General features: G+C 32.7%; 2 long non-coding RNA genes across 3 annotated transcripts in view; one reads left to right on the top strand and one right to left on the bottom strand.

Moving 5' to 3' along the window:
- LOC149794326 (uncharacterized) overlaps window positions 1-23,374 on the top strand; it is a 57,960-nt gene that overhangs the window by 12,552 nt on the left and 22,034 nt on the right. The window contains exon 2 of one of the 2 annotated variants that reach the window (XR_016423008.1): window positions 6,912-6,984. This is a non-coding gene — a long non-coding RNA (uncharacterized LOC149794326). Of the gene's footprint in view, window positions 1-6,566; window positions 6,985-23,374 lie in introns of those variants that run through there. The other variant, XR_016423007.1, reaches the window with a different exon arrangement.
- Window positions 14,530-23,374, bottom strand: part of LOC149794325 (uncharacterized) — a 72,012-nt gene continuing 63,167 nt past the window's right edge. Inside the window, exon 2 of the long non-coding RNA XR_016423009.1 lies at window positions 14,530-14,904. This is a non-coding gene — a long non-coding RNA (uncharacterized LOC149794325). The remainder of the gene's footprint in view (window positions 14,905-23,374) is intronic.

Raw genomic sequence — 23,374 nt, 5'->3', positions numbered from 1 at the left:
GTGTACAGGTAGCTATAGATTGATCTTATTCGACTATTTATTACATTTCTTTTGTGTGTAACATGACGAAAAACATGATTATTTTTCTTGACGCAAAAACGGAATAATATTGTAACTTTAGAGAAAACAATAACCGTTTTGAGTGAATGTGGTTTATAAAGCAAATTTTAATATTTTAATTTTTGTACTTTTTATTGTAAGATTTTTAATACATTTTAAATAAATTTTTGTTAAATTTACCTTTTAAATTTAATCGTTCATTACCGCATGTTAATCTTCATTTGCAGCGTTTTATCTTCAAGACTTTAAAATTCTGTATAAATTGAAGACAACTTTTCTAATTGATATCATATAGCCAATAGTGTGCTGACGTGCCGTTAACAACTTACTTCTAGAACATTATTTATTTCTAAATAGAGCTAGACTTTAAACTCAACATCTGTAAACATTTTTATGTCAGTTTAATAATAATCTTAGTTTGTAATCTAAAATCATAGAGACATTAATTATGTAATATGTTGTTATAAAAAATGTGAGTTGTCAGGTAGGTTCTAAACTAAACCCAGTTGTTCACAAATCTGCTAGAGAGAGAGAGAGAGAGAGAGAAGCAGAAAGACAGACACGCGAACACACAATAAAGCAATTATACATAATAAAGTGTTGCAAAGCCAGTAGCAAAGCCAAACATTCCTTCTCGATTGTGGAATAATTTCTCCACTTGTTTAATTTGTATAGAAAAGAGTGCACACTGGATGATTGACACCATTTTAGTCTTCTTGAGTCAGTGATCCGCCAACCCTTACATCACCTGCATCGACAGATATTTTAAATGATTTACTGAAATCTGGAGCTTAAAGAACTAATGCAATCTTAAGAAACTTGGTTTTCTTACTCAACAAATCAGTCAGAGGTTCAGTAATTATTGAAAAATTGTAGCATTATTTTCGATAATATCCAACCATACCCTAAAATCACGTCTTTTGCTTTCTGCTGATAGGCACATGGAATTCAGAAATAGCCTTGACGTTAACGTCTATAGGTTTAACTTGCCGGTGTCACACAATGTCATAAAAATGTGATACAAGCATGACCAAACTCACATTTACTTAAACTAAATTGTCAAATTTTTATCACTGAGTCGATCAAAGAATTTCTAAAGTTTCCCAAGTGATCTTTCTATGTGTCGTTGTAGATGATGACGTCATCGATGTAGGCTCACAATTATCTAGACTATGTGTAATCATGTTCATTAAACGCTGGAAAGCAGATTAAAAAAACTTTCATACCAACTGGTATCACTTTATATTGATACAAACAATATGTAGTTACGAATGCCGAAATTTCATTTGCCCTTTCCACGAGTGGAATTTGTCAGAATCCTTTCAGAACTCAAACTTGGTCACATAATTTGCATTCCCAATTTTTGTAAAGGCATTCATCGATTCTTGGCATTGGAAATGAGCCTGTTTTTGGTCACATTGTTTACTCTTCTCTAGTCAGTGCACTTCTGGAAAGTATTATCTGGTTTCGTTACTAAAATACATAGTGAACTCATTACTTTTATTTGGTTTCTCTGAAATAATTCTCCAGCAAATACTGCATTTCTTTCTTCAAAGATTTCTGTTTGAGAAGACTCGTCCGGTAAGAATGCTGTTTCACAGGTGTAGAATCTACAATTTCAACGTCATCGTAGATTTGACGTGTTCGTATTGGAACGTCTTTAAACATGTACTCCTATTGACATAAAGGCTGTTTTAGTTCATACCTTTCTTGTGGCTCGAGAGGCAAATGTGTCTGGTCAAGATAATTCATTATTTCTGAATTGCGAAGATTGATTAAACCAAATTCACTAAAGTTCAATTGCACGACATCATTTAAATCCTCTCTATGTGGAACAGGTACAACTAAATTGACTGAATGATTAACATGGTAATCTCTATCCTTTAAATATGGCAAAGATGTGTCTGGTTTCGCCTCTCAGGAATGTTAAGGATATAATTGAAGTCCTTTTTTCCCTTGTCAACTGTATAATGACCATAATACATGCCCTGAAGAGTATTTTGATGTATGGGAAAGAGAGCCATCACTAGGTTCAAAAGTCCTTTCCTTTGTAATTCTGCGATATATGAATTTCATTTTTTTACTGGGTAGAGTGGAGATTACTGTTTGCTACTTCACAAGCCTTCAAGAACTTATGTTTGAAATCAGAGACATGGTCAAGAAGCTTATTTTCTAAATCTTAGGTTGAAAGAAGTTTCTCTTTAATAACGTGAATAGTCCATGGACAATATGTCCAAAATCTAGTTCATAAGGCCTAAAACCCAATGATTCTTGAACCGATTCCCTGCCAACAAACTATAGCAAATGAACATCCTCGTCCCAATCTTTGTCTGTATCGAGGCAATATGACCAAATCACATTCTTCAAGATTTGATGAAATCTTTCTAAAGCCCTTTCACTTTCAGGGTGATAGGCAGAGGAATTAAGTGTTGAATGCCTAATTTATGCATAATTTTGTTGAAAATTCCAGACATAAAATTTAATCCTTGATCAGAATGGACATACTTGGGAAGGGAAAAAGGTGTATAAAAAACCAATAACCCCCTCCCCAAGGAAAAATGAATATTATCAAACCTTTTGCTGTTGTTTTAGTTTTAAAATTCCTCAAAGGAGTAGTCTCTGGAAATCTTGTGGACGCATACATTATGATCAACAAGTATTAGTTGCCTGACTTAGGTCTTAGGTGTATGATCGACACAGTCCGTCATTATTCTGCTTAACGGTTTGTGAATTCCAGGAATAGGTTGCAGATGAGTCTTCGAGATATTCTAATTGGGTTTTCCTAACATTTAACAAGCGTGATAACATCTACAATAATCAGAACCATCACGTTTGATTTTTGGCCAATAAAAATGATTCAGGATATTGTGGTAACATTTTGTAATCCCTAAACGAACAGCCAAGGAAGCTTCCTGCGCTAGACTAGAATTTCTTGAATTATTTTTAATAATTGAAAACTTTAATAGATTTTTTAACAAAAGTTTGCTAGCTCACGGACAACGTATCACTAGTGGGTACCTCAGCGGTCTCCATTTCTAATAAGAACCCCCATTTTAAACAAAATAACACACACGTACTGGTGTTGCCTCAGTTTTGCTAAAGTTTCTGAAACAAACAGGAAATTTCAGAATCTTGTTCCTGTTCGACAGCAAGTGATTGTCTTTTGTCACTCTGATAATAATTGGGATATTGAGATGTAAAAATAGGATCAGACTGGGCTTTGTCTGACTCAACAAATCTGTTGCTTCCAAAGCATGACTGTGACCTTTGCTTCTTAGAAATAAGACCATTTTGGGATATCTATGTCTGTATTCTGTTGTTTATTTTTCAATCTGCAGCAAACAAAAATAACATGCCCTTTCCTCTTACAATAAGGGCACGTAGGAGGTGATAAGGATTTCTGATGAGTCGTATCAGAAGTTCAGTTCCTAAAAGTTGTGCATGATTGAGGTTTTTAGTACTCTGATGTGACTGATATGGTTTTCTGCACACAACAAAAATCTGCTCACTGGAAGTTTTATCGACACATATAATTTTCTGAGTCAAGAAATATATATCAGCTTTTGAAGCAGCATTTTCCAATAATTTCCACTCAATTTTGCTCATCAATGTAGGTCTTCCAAACCTGAACTTATGTGTAAAAAGAAGAACGCTTTATATATGTTAGTTCCTTCTCTCTCTCTCTCTCTCTCTCTCTCTGCAACTGCATCAGTTTCTCCTGAAACCCAAGCGTCCATAACTCATTTTGTTTCTTGTTTGTTGTTTTTATTATATAAAAAAACAACTGCAATTCATTTAATTTCATAGCCGAATCGAATATAGACTTACTACCCAAATACGTTTTATCCCCAAAAACTTTTTCAATAAATATTCGTTAAAGAAGCTTTCACTTCAGAAAGATCATATTGTCTGGCAAGCTCAAGCAACTCATGTTTTTTCAAGGACCCTTCCTGGGTAGGATTCTCCACTTTAGAAGACATTGTGAAAGCTTGTTGGTTTCACTAAAGATTTCTCAACTAGTATGTGAAATTATAATAAAATGGATTATGAGAATTCCAAAACAAACTTAATTTAAATTTTAAAAACTAATTGAAGTTTTCTAAAATATTTTAAACAAATTCGTATCGCGAACGAGTTCGCCAATTTTCTGCTGCGACCGTACGATCTAAACATGGGTAACAGACAAGAGCGAAAATTAACAAGTTGAGTAAAATTCAACAAATAATTTATTTTTCTTGATTATAAAGTGAAAATTTAAACTTAACATGCAGTATTGTGAATTAAATTCTAAATAGTCTCAAAAGTCATATCACAAGTCTAAAGTATAGAGTATTCCGAATGAATTCCATTGGCGTTCGAATGATTTCCTAAACTGGGTGTACTGATATACCAATAGATTGGAATATGGCGACGTGCTAACGTCATTGAAATATCCCAATGATATAATCTAAAATGCCTATCAGTGAATTCACAATAATTTTATTATAGTAATTTAGTCCTTGAGTCAAAGAGCACTTTGTAATTCCAATGAATAATGAAAATAAATAAACTAAATCCTCTCCATTCAATGCAACTTGATTCCATTAAGTCTCATTTTAAGATATTTAATGAGTACTTGTGAAGTCAACATTTATATAAAAAGCTAAGAAACATTAATAGAACCAGGATGATGGTTATATTTCCATCAAATTCGTAAACAACTCGCTCATATAACATTCTTAATTTCTAAATAAATCTAGAAAGTGAACTGAAAATATGTAAACAGGTTTATCTTCAATTATTAATCATCTTAATATATAATAAAAAATCATCAGGTCATATTAGCATGTTGTTTATAAGAATAAATGTGTAGCCAAAAGAGTAAGTTAATGTCTAAGGTCAAACACACAATATAGATATACATAACATTTAATCATTGAGAAAAGACAGCACACAATACAATTTCATTGCACATAACACATAGCGAATTACATAGCGAATTCATCGGCAAAAATGTAATTCCAAACTAATGTTTGGGAAGGGGTGACTGTGACTGTCTTTTGAGATATGGTATGTTATATTCTTTCATCTCAAGATATTATATATATATATATATATATATATATATATATATATATATATATATATATATATATATATATATATATATATATATATATATATATATATATATATATATATATATATATATATAATTGCATGAATTGTAACATGTATGTGTGGCAAATTGTCGCAGGTACACTTATGACACGCGATCAAAATTATGCATATATCTCATAAGTGACTGAAACAAATTTATTCGACATTCTGCATCAAACCTTTTGTTTAAAGTATTATCCATACTTCAGATCTCACAGCTCTCACTTAGAAACCAAGAGATACTTAACCTAGAAATCTCACATCTCTTAATTGGAAACTGTAAGACAGTGAAGCAGTGGCGTCACTCGGGTTGGTGTCACCCAGTGCGGTAACTCATGGTGTCACCCCCATGGTCCTCCTTCCGTAACAGACCATACAGAATCCTTAATTATGTCATTTTGGTGTCACCCCCTCTGATGGTGTCACCCGGTGCAGTCCGCACCCCCCGCATCCCCCTAGCGACGCCACTGCCGTGCCTGTATTTAACTATGATCGGTTATCCGCTTATGAAATCCGACTAGACCGAGCAGTGCGTGCTCTGTAAAATTTGCAATTTTTCATTTTGGTGTCACCCCTCTGAGATGGTGTCACCCGGTGCGGTCCGCATCCCCCGCACCCTTCTAGCGACGCCACTGCAGTGAAGTTGGATTCATGTAATCTTATTTTTTAGCTTTAGGTGTAGTTAGCTGAGCTAGATTGAACAAAGCAAAGAAACTTTATTATTATTATTATCATTATTATTATTATTATTATTATTATTATTATTATTATTATTATAAACGTATATTTGTATTTACTATTATATTCTTTGATATGCAGCCTTTGAAATAAAAACGGTTCACTTTATCGGATTTGAAGAATACTTAAAACACGAAGCCTCTTCAACAGTATCAGTTCGATATCATTAATACACAGTGAGTAACGTAGTGTATGTTAGTCTAGGTCACTAATAAGTCCTTCTATCAGTGTCCAAAAAAAATGTATACGTATTTTTATTAAATAAATGGGGATCAATCCAGTCTTTTCGGTGAAATAGACTTTATTTTAGTCTTTTAATAAGGAACAAAAACGAAACAATCATATAGATTGATACACTACTATTACTACTACTACTACTACTAATAATAATAATAATACACAGCCTTCAGTTCGATTACAATATAACCCAACATTGATTTGGAGTCTGTATTTTACAAATTTGTGGCGATTAGTACTTGCGAATTTGTAAAAATATATATATATATATATATATATATATATATATATATATATATATATATATATATATATATATATATATATATATATATATATATATATATATATATATATATATATATATATATATATATATATATATATCTCAGTGGAAAGGAAGGAAAACACAGGTATTACTCATACATTGCAGATTGTATTAGCTCTTTATAAATTGTCTGTAAAGACATTCATCAGTTAGCCTATTTGCAGGTACTTCATAGGAAAGTAACTCTAGTCTTTAAATTTTATCGTGGACATTGCAACTTATAAGACTCCTTATATGAATTCATGACTGCAGAGTTTAAAATTCCGTTCAACCGATTTCCCACGGTGATAATGTCACTTTTTGCCAACCACTGAGTTTATCCTGTCATATTTATTAATTTGCTGCAGATAGACTCCTACTTAAAATCAACCTCATAGTACAATACGTATAATCAATCTATTCTCTAAAGGTTGTTCCTAGTTCCAGAAGAGCACTAAGGGGAGAGAAACGTCACAACTCCAATCCGATATGATGCAGTCAAAGTAAGTCTGGCAATTTTGATTTTTAATTATCGGTCCCATTTTTAAAAGTAAACTGTAATTAATTGTAACCCAAATATTTCAAACATGTATTATCTGGGTCAACAGGATGTGGATCAAAGTTATTTCTGATCTTATTGTTTCTTAACCTAAGTATCCAACCGTATTAATGCAACAGGCCATTGTGTTAATCCGTCCATTTGATGCCATGTTTATTACTTTCTTTGCAACTGAATATCTGTGTTAAATTCGATTTTTCAATAGCTTTAGTTAGAGGATATTTCCTTAATTGTATACTAAATCTCATAGCCTGCTACGTTTTCTTCTCTGTCTGTCTGTCTGTCTCCAAAACTTCATATTATTTTTTATACATATTCAGCTTACATACAATATTATGTTCTCGTGTTAAGTATGTTTTACTGTATATACATCTTTTACTGTCGTTTTATATACATATTTTGCATTCCACTTGGAGAAGCAATGAAAATAATGTGGGTTTTTTTTATTTTATTTTTTTGCTTGTGGCTTATAGTACATTACTTGAATATTAGCATATTAAGGTTAAATTGAAATTATGATTTGAGGTGACGGCTTCGTCTCAGTTTAATTAAATGTATCTTGACATTTTTATTTTTACATAATGCTTCGCCTAGCCTCGACCTGGTGTATAAACAAAATGTTTTTTTTTTTTACCCTCCCTCATCCCCCCAGTAAAATAAGATGGCAGAGGATGAGGAAAATAGTTATTCATTTCGTCTTATTGTAGTTGAATTATATAAAAGTAGAAACCAACATCTTTGGGACCAGACTCGTAAGAATCAGAGATATGAGACCCCCGAGTAAAGGTCTAGGAATCAATAAGACCCACATAGGCAAAGTCTAGGAATCAATGAGACACACAAGTGCAACGCCTAGGAATCAATAAGACTCCCAAGGGCAAAATCTAGGAATCAATAAAATCCCCAAGGGCAAAGTCTGGGAATCAATGAGACACCAAGGGCAAGGTTTAGGGATCAATGAGCCCCCCTCCCCCGGGCAAAGTTTAGGAATCAATGAAACCCCGAAGTGCAAGGTCTAGGAACTGATTCTTGATAATGTATTGTGTAAATTCGATGGCTGGATCGTCGAATGATTCCAATCAACTTATTTTAGAATCACATATATATGAATGAATGACAGGATCAGAACTATAATTCTATGCTTCAGATTTGAAATAAATGTATTTATCTCGATTCAAAAGTGAACATACGGTAATGAAAATTGCGTGTTCAATGAAAAAACGTGGAACTTCATTAGTAAAGCAGGTTAATTAAAGTACCCTCGCCTCCTTTAGATGGTGACGTATTGTGTCTACAACCAAAGTTAAAGTGGTGCAACTTGTATTTGCAGGAACCATTTATTAGAGAGATGTAAAATAGATGAAGGCTGTACAGTGATTTGTCTTAAAAAGCAGTTGAAAGGGAAGGTGGTTTCCTTATTGTCATTATAACTTTCCCTACTAAATTCTTTATTACAATTAAAAACATTTCCATAAATAACTCTTTTCACAAAATCCAAATCCTTTTAGTAATTTAGCAGTAACTTCAGGGTTTGTCGAACGGCTTTTGAAGTTAATAATAGTTATGTCACGTTGAGGCAATCTAGAAATATAAGCTTAATCGGAGAAACCCTTAAGATCTATTGTTATTTTAAATTATGGACATCTCTGTTTAAATCATGTCGCACGGGTGAAGATATGTTGGTGAACTTTGGATTTCCCAGTCTGCTTATTTTAATAGCAGACATAGCGTTGCTAATTCGTGTAAGAAAGAGTTGTCGTTAGTAACGATGTGTTACGAGTGACTTGTGTCAATTTCAGAAATTTGAAAGTTGTAATTTGATTGGTGAAAAACACGGTCAATAGAACATTACTTCCTATAGGTGTTCATCGGATCTCCATGTAGGATTGAGGCGATCTGATTTTAATTAGATTGGCATTAACGTTTGTCATAAATGTTTGTTTTTTAAAGTGTCAATGTAAATTTGATTTGTTCGGACCACACATACTGCTATATCTCTGTCAGATAGGTATTATTTCTATATCAGTATTGCTGAAATTCCTGCATTTTAGCGAGAGATAGAGTAAAATGACATATTTTTAAAAAATGCGGATGAACCAGTGAAATATTTCACAAAAGCCCTAGCATAAAAGAGTGGTGAAATTCGAATGAAATAATGATAAGAGAAAAATGATAAAATGATTGTTAGGAATTGATCCCATATTAAGTCAAATATCACAACGCATACGTTATCCTTCCAAGTATTTTGCATTTGTGATGTGAATGATTATCTATCAAGAAATATAAATAAAATGGTTTTCTTGTTGTTGTGGCTTTGATGCCATTTTTCAGCACACTGTAGGCTATATATGGCGGCGAGTATAACTGCTCATGAAATCCTGGGAAAACCCATGTAACAACCCCCGACCCACTGGAAGCTACTGGCAAGCTTTCTCACATACCCACACTGGTCTAGCACAAGACCCGAAACCACGCCGACAGAGATGAGATGGCAGTGGTCGGTAAAAACGAACGGTTTGGACCACTCTCCCACCCCGGGCCCCCAGAAATAAAAATGTAAAATGTGCGTCGTGAATGTTCGTATGTGCTCCCATTTCTCTCGAATTACGGTTGCATAAAAGTAAAGTGTCTCAGCCTACGACGTTCCATTTGTTATTGTCTAGTGTTAGCAGTAATTCGTCCTGGCAAAGTTCTAGGCTAAGACTAACAAAACAAAACTTCTTGTAAAACCTTCACCAAGGCTAATCTTACTCAGGGTACGCAATGATTGTAATCATGGACTTGAAAGCTCAGCAAAACAACCCCTTAAAATTCTGAAACGTCCGGAATTAGGAAAAGTAACAAGGTTCATGCAAAATGTGCATGCCTTTGTATTTTGATTGAACAGAGAGAAATGTCTTTAGATTTGTCTGGTAAAATGAACACGTGACTACTGTAAACTCAACCTTGGATCGTGCCTTTTTAGCATGCAATCAAACTGAATATTTTGATTGTGCCTGGCAAATACCTAAAGATTGCTGTATATCTTGCATTTTCATACAAATACAATGTTTTTGTTACATTTAGCACTTTAAACAAAGTTTTAACTGAGATTAAATGGTTTCAATAAACAAAGACCATGGCTTTTATTAAACATATTTCGATGGAGAGATGGAATATTTTTAATGTATTTTAATAGACTTTCACTCTCATCTTCCTTTTATGAGATTTCGGACTTCCTCTACTAAGTAAGGAATTGGCCATTTATTGTGGGTGGGCGTAGCGATATTGTTTTAAAAACTTTCCGGTCTACAAACACCTTGAAATAATAGTTTTTCTCCGATTGAGAAAAGAATCCTCTATATCCATGACATTAGCTGAATAAAACTCTTGAGGTAGAAGAAAAGCAAATAGTCCAGCTGGAAAGAAATTCTCAGCCCTTAACACACACACACACACCTGCAATGGTCGCTCGTTCTTTTCATGACAGTGGGAGTGTATGAGTCACGGACTTTCCCTTTTTGAGCGTGTGTGTCTGTGATTATATAGGTATGTCTTCCTTTTGTGATAATAAATACCATACACATAGATACGCGCACTCACACGCAGACAATAAAATACTTACATTTTTGGCACAGAGATGAAAAACTGTTCAGAATAATGAACAGGTGTGAAAAAAAAAGAAAAAGAAAAAAAAAGAAAAAGAAAAAAAGTAATGAGATAGTTAAATGTTTTAAAAAAGGTTCTATTGCATGTAAGTTAGATAATTTGGATGTCGTTTATCGTCGTAGCGGTGCATTATTTTTACCTTCTAGCTTCACATCCCGGATATAATTGCTGCTAGGAAAAGCAAATACGTAAACAAGTTAACATTGCATGGGAAGGTGGTAAAACCAAATACAACAACAACAACAACAACAACAACAACAATAATAATAATAATAATAATAATAATAATAATAATAATAATAATAATGTCATTAGCGCAGAGTGAAGCTGAGTGACTGGAAACAAACCGCGGCACAGTGGTTACACAGAGAACGTGTGCACTGTAACCAAACTACACGAAATTCACCATGTGCGGTATCCAATATTTCTCTTGAAAACCACATTTAGTGTTAGCCCATCTGTGATTTGACTCGATGGATGGCATTACGAGGGACTGGTCACAATACCTTGCAGAACTGCAGTTATTTTATGTGTGTGCCGACCTTGTTTCTGGTATTGTTTCTGGCATTGTTCGTTCTTATTCTGAAGCCACCTGTTTCACTAACAAAATGCATGGCACAGCGTTACGTCAGGAGGTGAATGACATTCTTGCTGACGCATCCTTAAGTACATTGAAAGTAGCTGATTCGGACGTTTTAATACAGATAATAAAACGTCTGCTTTGCATCATTACGTTCCTACTTTCGTACTGTGATTTGAATTCAACTGAGGGCGCACAATGCAGTCTTTTAAGTGTTTGGTCGTCGGTAAGCGATTAAATTCGGTTCATTGAAGATCTCCGTTGGATGTACAAATGAATCAGAATTGTGTCTGTGTTTCCGGCAATTATTCCTATGTTTAGGATATTAGGGTGATATGTCGTTACGAAAGTGTAATTTTGTGGCATGTCATTCTCCTCTTTGTGATCAAACTCAGTAGACAACCTCATGAGGGAAAGGACTGAGTTGATGGCGGTCAAGTTTTATTGTTGGCTTTGTTTTTTGTGCGTTTTTGTTTTTGTTTTGTTTTGCTGTGGATGTTGTTGTTGGTTTTCCATATGGCTTTGGTAATTGTTATACTTAAGTCAATATTTCAACAGCATATTTAATGGCTCAGATAATGTATGTCACGTCAGGAAATTAATGACGTTCCAACGGACACGTTCTATCCTTTCCTTGATACTGTAAGTATACAATGATGCAAAAAGTTGGACAAGCATGGAAAACATAATTTTTTAAAAATTACCCAAATCAGGACTTAAAGCAAGGCCTATCCCAGGCGGAAAAAAAAATACAGAGACACAGAAAGGTGAGAAGCGTAGTACACTAAACATCTGCACTTTTATACAGAGAAGAAAAGTTATCGAGAATAATCAACAGTTGTAAAACAAAGGAGAACCAACAATCTGATTAAAATCCGATCTCTACTGTCATACGTGAAGATCTGACAGCGACCGCTAAGAGGTCGTGTTCTGGTGACCTTTGAATTAGCCAATGGAAATGCAGCTTTCAGGAATTTGAACATGAATCCAATCGTTCGGCACGCATTGATGTTATCCAGCCAAACTGCTCTGTCTCCCAAACGCTAAGGTATAAGACTTCATCGGATTGGCTGATAAAGAACATTACCCCTTAAGCGGTCGCTTTCAGATCTTCGCGTAGAGCAGCGGAGACATGATTTTAATCAGACTGGAGAACAAAATGACAAGAATTAACTACCCGCCTAGAAAGTGGTCTTTTATCCACGAATATGGTGGATGAGATTTTATGCAGCCTATTAGAACTATAGCACCATACTGCTTTCTGCATATATGTACACTTCATTCTAATTCCTGAGAGAGAGAGAGAGAGAGAGAGAGAGAGAGTTTTCTACTTTTATGTATTTTAAGTCCGTAACGTTTTAGGATCATTTTCACTTTTATACCAGAAGTGTGAAGACGCTGCTCGTAAACTTGAATTTGCCATGCTATATATAATTTTACAAAACTAACATCAATCATGAGATATTTAAAATATCTAACTCTTCCATGGCAGCATGCTTTTTACCTTTTATATTTAAAAGTACGGAGAAGAACGGTAGATATTAAGTCTCGAAGCAAAAGCTTCTCTATGTTTCTACACACTTGGCAACTTCCAGTCTTAATCTATGACTGATTGAAATAGATGTCCAAAATGAGTTTTGACTTTGAGGGTATAATCTTGCAAGCGATCAGTTAAGATTAAAAAGAATGCTGTATGTGTGAGAGGAGAAGAAAAAACAAATGCTTTGTTACGCGACTGCTACTACAGTATGATGCAAGACCCACAATTCCATTTCTGTTTGAAGGACTTCTAAAGATGATGTCTTAAAGTATATATTTTCTTTTTCGTAAATTTCTTTTGCGACTTTGTTTACTATTCGCAGGCGAAATTCCCAACATAAAAGGCAGATGAAAACATGCTTAAGTTTTATTTAACAGCCATGAGACAAGTTATATACGTATAAAATTATTACAGAACCAAAATGTAATAATTGACAATTAGGACAATTACTAATGAGATGCAGCGCTAAATGTTGGTACAATATAATTGAAATGGTGCAAATGGCGTATATGTAAACAAATAGCTATCTCAAGAAGTTGATCTGTGAGAAGTTGTTAAATTAGTGCTAGGTATATGTACATTTTTAATATTGGTTCTGTGATTTTATTCTGAAATTCGATATATTTACTGGAATCGCACATTTCAGTAGGGCATAGGAAGGTTGAAAAGATAAGTTAAATGTTAATGCTTTTGAAATAATTAAGAAATTTGGTATTAATCATTTGTCAATGATTTTTGATCATATATCCTGAACTTTATTACCCATTTTTAATCAGCTATACCTAAAGCGAAAATGTAAAGAGTGTTGTTTACGTATACATTATACTCTCTTCCAACAACTTTTTACTTTTACTTCATTGTTTTTTACAACATTTCAGATACCAAAACTAAATAAAATCAATTCTACATTCCTCGCCAACGTAACATTAGAAGTCAAGAACATACATTTTTGAAGTGAAAGTATCATGGCAACATTTCTCTGAAAGAAAAAAAGGCAAATCCTATTATCATTAATTATATAATTTATGTATTTTGTATTTAAATATGGTCATATATTTAGCATGTACTCTGTACAATAAAATAAAATACATATAATTAAATATGGTGAACTGTAATACATGCCCTCTGTGTTTAATATGGTAGAATGCATGCTTCTGTCTCAAAACAAAGCCGGTCGGGAGCATTAGGATCTCTAATACATTTAAAAGACAGACATCCGAAGATATTGGTTATTTTAGTCATCTTGTCTTTGGTTTTATTGCTTGTTTTTATTAATCTGGCCGTTGGTGTTATTGCTTACTTTAGTCATCTGGCCGTTGATATTATTGCTTATTTTAGTCGTATATCCTTTGGTGTTATTGCTTAGGTGAGTCATCTGGTTGTTTTGTATTATTGCTTATGTTAGTAATCTGGCCATTAGTGTTATTGCTTCTTTGAACCATGCTAGTCAGAATTACATTGGAGGCAAGTCTGGAGTCACATTTTGGTGTTCTATTCACACTTTCATACAGAGCTAAATTTATGCGGTATGTAATTTGTCCTTTGTATCTCCTCCTTTCCTAAACAACTTTCCCAACGACATTTGGACATATAGGATTCTTAAAAAATTAGGTTATATTAGATCTTGTTTTTCTAATATCTCCTTTCATAAAGCTATGAATTTTTATACTAAATTTTTCGTGTGACTTTATTCTCACACTATACGTACATCAGACAGAAAGTTTGTGAAGTTTGTATGACATTTCTTTATTCGACAAAGACAACACGTTCAGATATCGATTAGACCAACTGACATTCCTTCAAGCTCTCAATCGGCAGGCAGAGATCAACTCTCAGTCAATGAAAAGCATGTGTCCGTTCACTAAACAATTCCAGGATTTTCGTCCTTTACGGTTAGATATGTACTTAACTTACAACAGCTAGTCAGATCCCCCGAAACTCATCTTTCCTGAGTATCTACAGATTTCGTGAATAGTTATATTGTTGATACCTGTCTCCAGTATATCAAATGTTTTCCTGTAACCAATAATCCTAAACCTGTAAATATCACAAGAAGTCTTCCTGCCTGACGTATATACTCTTTCCATCCGTGCGATCTGAAATACAAAGAAGACAAACCTGGAGCGTCAGGACTTTTAAAATATATGAATGCTCAGTTGTCTGCATGCACCATTACTGACCATAAAAGCGAAATAGGACGAAACAATGACCATCCATACGAATCAGCCAAACATATAAAGTGTTTGTGCTGTTGACTCGATTGTATTCAGCCTGCATGTTGGTTTACAGAGACTTTCGTAAAACGAAATAAACATTCAGACAACTGATTTATAAAATTTAGCTATATTCTAAAGGAGTTTATAGCAAGATTTAAACCTGAGCTGGGTTGCAATCGACTTTAAATGAAAAGTTTCCAGAAAATTTAAATATCGTGATGTTATATTACAAAGTATAAATTTAAATATCGTGATATGTTAGATGGCAGTAAAAGTATAAATTTAAATATCGTGATATGTTAGATGGCAGTCAAATTATAAATTTAAACATCGTGATATGTTAAATGACAGTCAAAGTATAAATTTAAATATCGTGATCTGTTAAATGACAAAGTATAAATTTAAATACCGTGATCTGTTAAATAACAAAGTATAAATTTTAAATATCGTCACATGTTAGATGACAGTCAAAGTATAAATTAAAATATCATAATATGTTAGATGACAGTCAAAGCATAAATTAAAATATCGTGATATGTTAGATGACAGTCAAAGCATAAATTAAAATATCGTGATATGTTAGATGACAGTTAAAGTATAAATTTAAATATCGTGATATGTTAAATGACATTCAAAGTATAAATTTAAATATCGTGATACGTTAAATGACATTCAAAGTATAAATTTAAATACCGTGATATGTTAAAAGACATTCAAAGTATAAATTTAAATATCGTGATATGTTAAATGACAAAGTATAAATTGTAAATATCGTCATATGTTAGATGACATTCAAAGTACTATGCATATTTTTTTTAAGTGAAATTATATTCCAATGGAGAATGTGTAAAAAGGGAAAACCAAAGTTATTTCATTCAGTGTACACTGGTCCTTTAATCTGATAATTTTGAAACATCATAAAGTAACAGCCAATCTTAAAACACTGTTTAGTAAATGTTCTTTTAATTGGTGGAGGAAAAATAGAAACCTTTCTTTAAGAGAATATAATATACTTATGGGGCCAATTAGTCAATGCAGATTGTGTTTATTGTTTCATCGCTATACTCGAATAATGTACATGTAGGAATAGTATAGAAAGAAAAAATGAGTGATGTGCATTTGGAATGATGTGCGTCGGGACTGATCTATGTTTGGGATAAATTATCTAATGATGATTACAGTTCATTCTTGTGTAAAAACGGACTCAACCAAGGCTAGAATTACGACGAATCAAATCTATCCGTTTCGAAACTACAAGAACTACAAGACCTCAAAGTGTCCGTATGTGTGTCGGTATTTTTCTCTAAGCTAAGGAAATTGTCTTGGGGAAACAACTGGCTTAGTCTTTATGTAGTAATATTTTTATTAACCGTCTAACGATGAAAAAGGCCGAACAATTATTAAAAGGCGATAACAATATTTTTCAGAACTGATAAATAATTTAACGGCTTCGCTGTTTAGCACATGCAAAGTATATATATATATATATATATATATATATATATATATATATATATATATATATATATATATATATATATATATATATATATATATATATATATATATATATATATATGTGTGTGTGTGTGTGTGTGTGTGTGTGTGTGTGTGTGTGTCTGTATGTGTCTGTGTGTTGCTGGCATAAAGATAAACGAACTACTTCCACCAAATGAATTCTGTATTTTTCTAAACAAACTGATGATTGTTCAAGCGTAGTTCTTTTCTAGATACTGAATGTCGGCATATTTTATTTATTTTGTCCTTGTTTAATTTGTTTCCACAGTTTATTGGTATTTCTGAAAGCATTTGTAAACACTAAATGTTATAATTAAAACCGATGAAACAGTGTCCATAATGTTAACTGATATAAGGAAACGTCAACGAACGGTTATTTAAAACAAAATCATTTCGAGATATTCCGCAAATATGTTTATCCTTCATTCCATCATCTTCCTTCTGATCGCAACAAAACAACCATATCCTTTTCGACACATTAAAAAAGTAGGTGAAAAACATATTCTTTGTCAATATATTGATCCCCAGCATCAAACTGGACACATAAGTTTGCCGACAAGTGTGCCAGCCTCCTTATTAACGGGAGATAACTCAGGTAAAGTAAAACTATCGTGTAACCTAGCTAAAAGACTTCACCAATTGGGGGACAAGCGATACATATGAATTGAACGACGAGTATGCATTTGTTTTGGTCCACTCAAGTAGGAAACGAACTTAATTCAAGTTTAAATTATGAACAGAACAAGGTAATATAATAAACAAATAAAAACACGCTTTTATTACGTGCACGGGTTTCGGCATAGTGCAAAGGTTGTCAACCATTGTAACACTTAAGAGGTTACATGAGTACAAGAGGATCTGAGATAAGCATATCTCTCCAATTTGATGAATCAGCCTATTTCAGTTGAAAATTTTGTTTACTTAGCTAAATATTTCTTGAATTTCATGTATCCAGACATTATAATACTACTCTGTAGAGCAGATTCAGTATTGTGGATACGTGACATTTGTATCAGTAGATAACGAGTTATCGTCTATACTCGCTTGTAAGTCGAGTCATACTACAAACGACAGATCAAGGTGTACGCTGTTGTTCCACCCATGTAATTTGTAAAGGATATCTAGAGTCACTGATATAGGTTTAATTTTTTTATTTCTTCGCATTCCCGTCAATTGGTATACATGCAGTCGTAAATAAGCTCGAGGTTTTAAAACAAACATTTAGGGAAATTATGAAATTATAAAATAATACGCTTTCGGAAATCCCTAACACATAACTTTAACAGGTTACTTGTAATAAATATATGAGAGCTGTAACAAACGAATCTCAAGCAAAGTAAACTGGAATTACATTTACTTAAATGAATAAATGATTCAAAGAAGAGGAAGAAAAACCAATTAAATAACCATACGCTATATATAAGAAAGACCAGACGTATGCTAACTTGAACAGGGAAAACAAATACAAAAGATCGTCGACCTCTTTTTTCTAAAATTAGTAAGAACAATCTCTGAATTAGACTTAAAATTCAGGATTTCAACAAAGTTCATAATTATTTTAAGATATATATAACCACTATAGATATAGTGGTAATAGTCAATGTGTGTGTGTGATTTGGATTTTTAACGTAGCTTTAACAATTATTTAGTCATATCGCTACGATGTCTGCAGTATTGCAGTTTATAGTGATGTTTAGCACTAGGTTATTATGCCGCAGACATGTAGCATGATGTCCCACCCAGTCACATTATCCTGACACCAGGCCGACCATTCCTAACACTAACCTCTTAATGCTGAGCACCAAGCGAGGCAGCTGTTAGTACCAATTTTATAAATGGTCTTTGGTATGACTTGGCCTGGGGATCGAACCCACGACCTTCCGTACCGGAGCGGTCAATAGTCAATGTGTCATTCAGATTTAAAACAAATTTTATACAAAGGTAATACTATTTTCTAGAACAGAACTGAAAATTAGACGTAAAAATAGTAACCATGCTATCTTCTCAGAAAGAGGTGACACAAAGAAATGGTACAGATGTTTCCCACAAATGGACAGTTTCATGAATTTCAACAGTGCAGACGTATTAATTTTATTAAAATAACTCACTGGATTCATGACCGTAACATTTATAACACTCCTGATGAAAAGTGTTTTACACGATTGCTACACAGCTGTATAGCAATACATTTTGCTGCATTTAATTTCTAATTTTCTTAGCAAGTAAAGTATGTATACATGCATGAATGAAGTATTTTGTAACAGTATCGATTATTGGCGAGACAGCAGAAACGTGTTATCTTTGCTTTATGACATAGTTCTCAGTGGCATTCAATAATTGCACATCATCAAAATGCGGGTAAAATAGGGAATTTTTTTTGTTTTAGTTTTCTGGGACAAGATTGTTTATTTACAGTTTATACTGTATTCAGTAATTATTGTGTCGATTACTTGAGAAGACTGCAAGTGATACACTTTATATTTTTATTCTACTAACAGATACTTTTCATATTAAAATTGTGTGTGTGTGTGTGTGGGTGGGTGGGTGGGTGTGTGCGTGTGTGTGTGTGTGTGTGTGTGTGTGTGTGTGTGTGTTAGACTGAAAGAAGAAACTGAAATGAGTATTGGTACGTGGAAGCAAAAATTCACTGACAGACCGCAGATAGTCATTAATACTAGGTGAAAATGGATGTAACTATTTTGAATTTTGCTGTCTTTTTGTGTGTGTCTGTGCCAGTGTCTCTGTCTCTGTGTGTGAGTCTGTGTGTGTGTATTGGTTGGTTTATACAACAAAACAATTGGTTTGGTTTAACTGACAATCAATTAATGCAAATCTTCAGTAATGAATTATTGTCGTTCCAAAAGAGAAATAATTTAGTAGAAATTAAATGTTGCCGAGTTTGAAGCATGAAAAGACTTTTAACTTTTAAACTGTTGCGCTTTGAAATGTGTTTCGTTGTCAGTCTGGTGATGCACACAGTATATTTTATTAGTAATTTTTCCCATTTAATAATTTTTTCCCCTAAATATTGAAACTTTTAGTTTCGTGTCAATAATTTTACAGTACTGTTACCTAGTAACCTTATGTAATTACTGGGAATCACAAAACTCTAACTGCTTTCTTTATGTTTCAAAGCATGTCTTTATTCGAAACCATTTATGAGAATTTCCCGTTCAATATGGTTCCTCCGTAGCTTCGATGCAATATAACATGCGATCTGATTTGAATCAAATCTCCACTTTTCTACGTGAAGATCTGACAGCGACAGCTTAATGGTCATGTCCTAAGGACATTCGAATTATCCAATAGAAATGCAGCTTTCAGAAATTTGAAAATGAATAAGATTGTTCGGCACAGATTGATGTCCTTCAGCAATACTGCTCAGTCTCACAAAAGTATAGACCTCATCTGATTGGCTGATTAAATGAGCAACTATCTTAATAATATCGGTCACCTGAACATGACCCTAGGTGGTCTCTGTCAGATCTTCACGTCGGAGAGTGGAGATATGATTTTAATCAGATTGCGTAACATAGTTAGAGAAACTTTCAAAGACCTTTATATACATGAATTGAAATCGTTGGTAACCTTACCATCCAAGGGGAAATGTCAATACTGCTTAGAAGAAGATCTCAAAATATGGAAAACTACTTATTACAATTACCTAGTTCTCAGTATCTACCATCGATAAAGTTCAGGGCTTCCAGTGGCATAGTCCCCGTTGAAATCGGTCGTTGTGGCAATATACCGTTTGAGGAACGAAAATGCATATTTGTGATAAAAAAGACACAAGGAGCCGAATACCATTATTTGTTCATTTGTCCCATATTTCACGAAGAAAGGGGTATATTTCTGAAGCCGTTCTATCACCAATAACCATAATTTGGAAAGTTACAAACCTTATTTGCCACAAATAATCGCACAATTCTCCAAAACAATCTTGCCGAATTTGTTACTGTAATAATGACAAAATTATCATTAACTTTGTGCTAACTGGAAGCGTAAATGTTCCATACGCACTGCAATAGTACTTCGTTTGTACACTCCCGGAGAGTCACTGTACTCTACCATAACTACTCTACCATACCTGTGTTTCGTTTATGTACTCAAATTATCTTACATTACCTCAAAACAATGTTACATTTATATAGCCAAACTATCTCACATTACCTCCAAAACAATGTTGCATTAATATAGCCAAACTATCTCACATTACCTCTGAATGTTTATCCTTGCTATGATTGTAAATGTTGACCTATGATGTGATTTGTATCTCCATATGTTAGTCACGTCGCCTTGCAATGTTATGTTATGTTATGTTATGTTATGTTATGTTATGTTATGTTATGTTGTTATGTTATGTTATGTTCATCTGTACATATTTCATGCGTTGAAAATAGTTTCATGTCGTACTTTAATCCCGAAATTCAATCTCTTCAAGATACAGATCGATGTCTAAATCAATAATAATGATCCGAAAAGATTATTAATGGTACCAATCCATGCATTGACATTTTTGACTGTTTTAATAAAATCTTTGAAAACAAAAGACGTTTTGTCTTAACAAAACTTGTATATTGGTTTTGAAGCAAAACGGTAAATGTTACAACTTCTATGCAGCTATTCATAATGGTAATTATAAAACTTCCTTATGTGTAAGTTATACAACTTTTATTCCGATATGTATAATAGAAAGTTATAAAACTTTTATACTGATATGTATATCAGAAAGTTATAAAACTTTTATACTGATATGTATAATGGTAAATTATAAACCTTTTATACTTATATGTATAATCTAATATGTATAATAGTAAATTATAAACCTTTTATACTTATATGTATAATCGAATATGTATAATAGTAAATTATAAACCTTTTATACTTATATGTATAATCTAGTATGTATAATAGTAAATTATAAACCTTTTATACTTATATGTATAATCGAATATGTATAATAGTAAATTATTAAACTGAAATAAAGATATGTATCATAGCGGTAAATGATAAATTTGCATAGTTGGTATGTAACAAAGCGGTAAATTTGTTTCAGGGTATTACAAAATTCACCATCTTTTGAAATAAAAATTGTAATGATACTTACTTATTACACCATGTTATTGCTAATTTTTGGTAATTGATAATCAGAAATATTAATCTAAATAAATCCATGAATTGACATTTTACACTTTGTCAATAAAAATAATCGTGTATAAGCATTGTCTTGTAAAATTAATGTCTTGAATTATTATTTAAAAAATTAAATCTTCAGTTTTAATACACGTATTCAAATCCAAAATGCTACAGGAATTTATTGCAAAGAAAGTTCCCTTTCCCGTATTCATTCATAGCTGCATAGAATATACAGATACAAAAATAATATTCAAATTATTTACATCAAATATTGCTGTAACTAATGACTTGTCTGTGTGAAAATGTAAATTCTTTACAACTATTACGGAAATGACCTTGTAAAATGCAAGAAATCTAAAGCATTTACAAATTTTCAAATGATTGATGGTACGCGGAATGTTTCAATAAACCTTTTAATAATTCGTGTGCATTAATTAATTAAATATAAAATACATCTTTTCAAATAGCAGTATATCATCTATGCATAGAAATTATACCAGATGATTAATTATTTCAGTCATAGAAAGGGAAACACTTATAAATAGTGTATATGAAAAATGATTTTTGCTTAACTTTGATGGACCGAGTTGATTTTTATTATTTTGTTTATATGTTCATGAATATAGATGTGTATTATTAAAACGGAAGAAACGAGTAATGTCTCTAAGTTAATTATTTCAGTAACAAAAAACAACAACATTTCACCTATGTTTCCTAATTGAAATGTAATGAGGAATACCGGCAATTAGAACAAATTATTTTATATGACAGCCATATATTTGGTTTATTTTATTTTCCTTCTATCTTAGTCTATAAATACCCTCAGCCGATATACAGACTACGATTCAGAATTTACTTTACATTTTAACATCAATTCTATCTATTTCTGGTATCACCTTGCGAAACTAGATAATATTTTTAATTAATTAGATTGGCATGATGACAGAGACAGTAGAAACGTATCTTTATAAGTAGTTACCTTTTAGAAAAATAACTATAAATGAAGAAAGTACAAGACTAAATTTGCATGTAAAGCTAATTAAAATATTGGATGTTTAACCTATCGCACTCCTCCATTCTTCAATTCAAATTTTATAGTAAGGTATTTTAGTCGTTAACAGTCAGGGCTAATTGGAATGGGTCGTCTCTAAAAACGCGTGACATATTTTGAAATAGCAGAGAATCATAATAATAATAATAATAATAATAATAATAATAATAATAATAATAATAATAATAATAATAATAATAATAAAAATAATAATAATAATAATAATAATAATAAACTATCTTTAGCGAGGATAACACATTAGATCATGGCTGACCCATTTGCCACGTGGTCCTCAGTTTTTGTAATCGGCTATGTTTTTTAAAAAAGATAAAAAAAAAAGATAAGTCATGTTAGATATTTTCAGTGTTCCTTGTCAATCGTTTGAACCTTTATACTATACAAAACTAAACATTTTCGTTTTTATGTTTTTCCTGGGGCTGAACAAGCAACGTCCAACTAATATCAGAATGATATACTTACACACGTCTGGCGTTGTAAATTTTGTTTTCTTTGTCATCTTTAAACATTGTACTGTTTATTTGTGTAAAATGGCAATAAGATTGGACAATTGAGTTATTACAACATAATCTTAGGTCATCCCTTATACAAATGTAATGTACATAAATTCTAAATACTTTAATGTAA

Source organism: Sinohyriopsis cumingii, chromosome 8 (genome assembly GCF_028554795.1).
Source record: "Sinohyriopsis cumingii isolate HCF-2022 chromosome 8, ASM2855479v2, whole genome shotgun sequence".
Classification (NCBI taxonomy): Eukaryota; Metazoa; Mollusca; class Bivalvia; order Unionida; family Unionidae; genus Sinohyriopsis; species Sinohyriopsis cumingii.
This window is presented reverse-complemented; position numbering and strand designations above follow the sequence as displayed.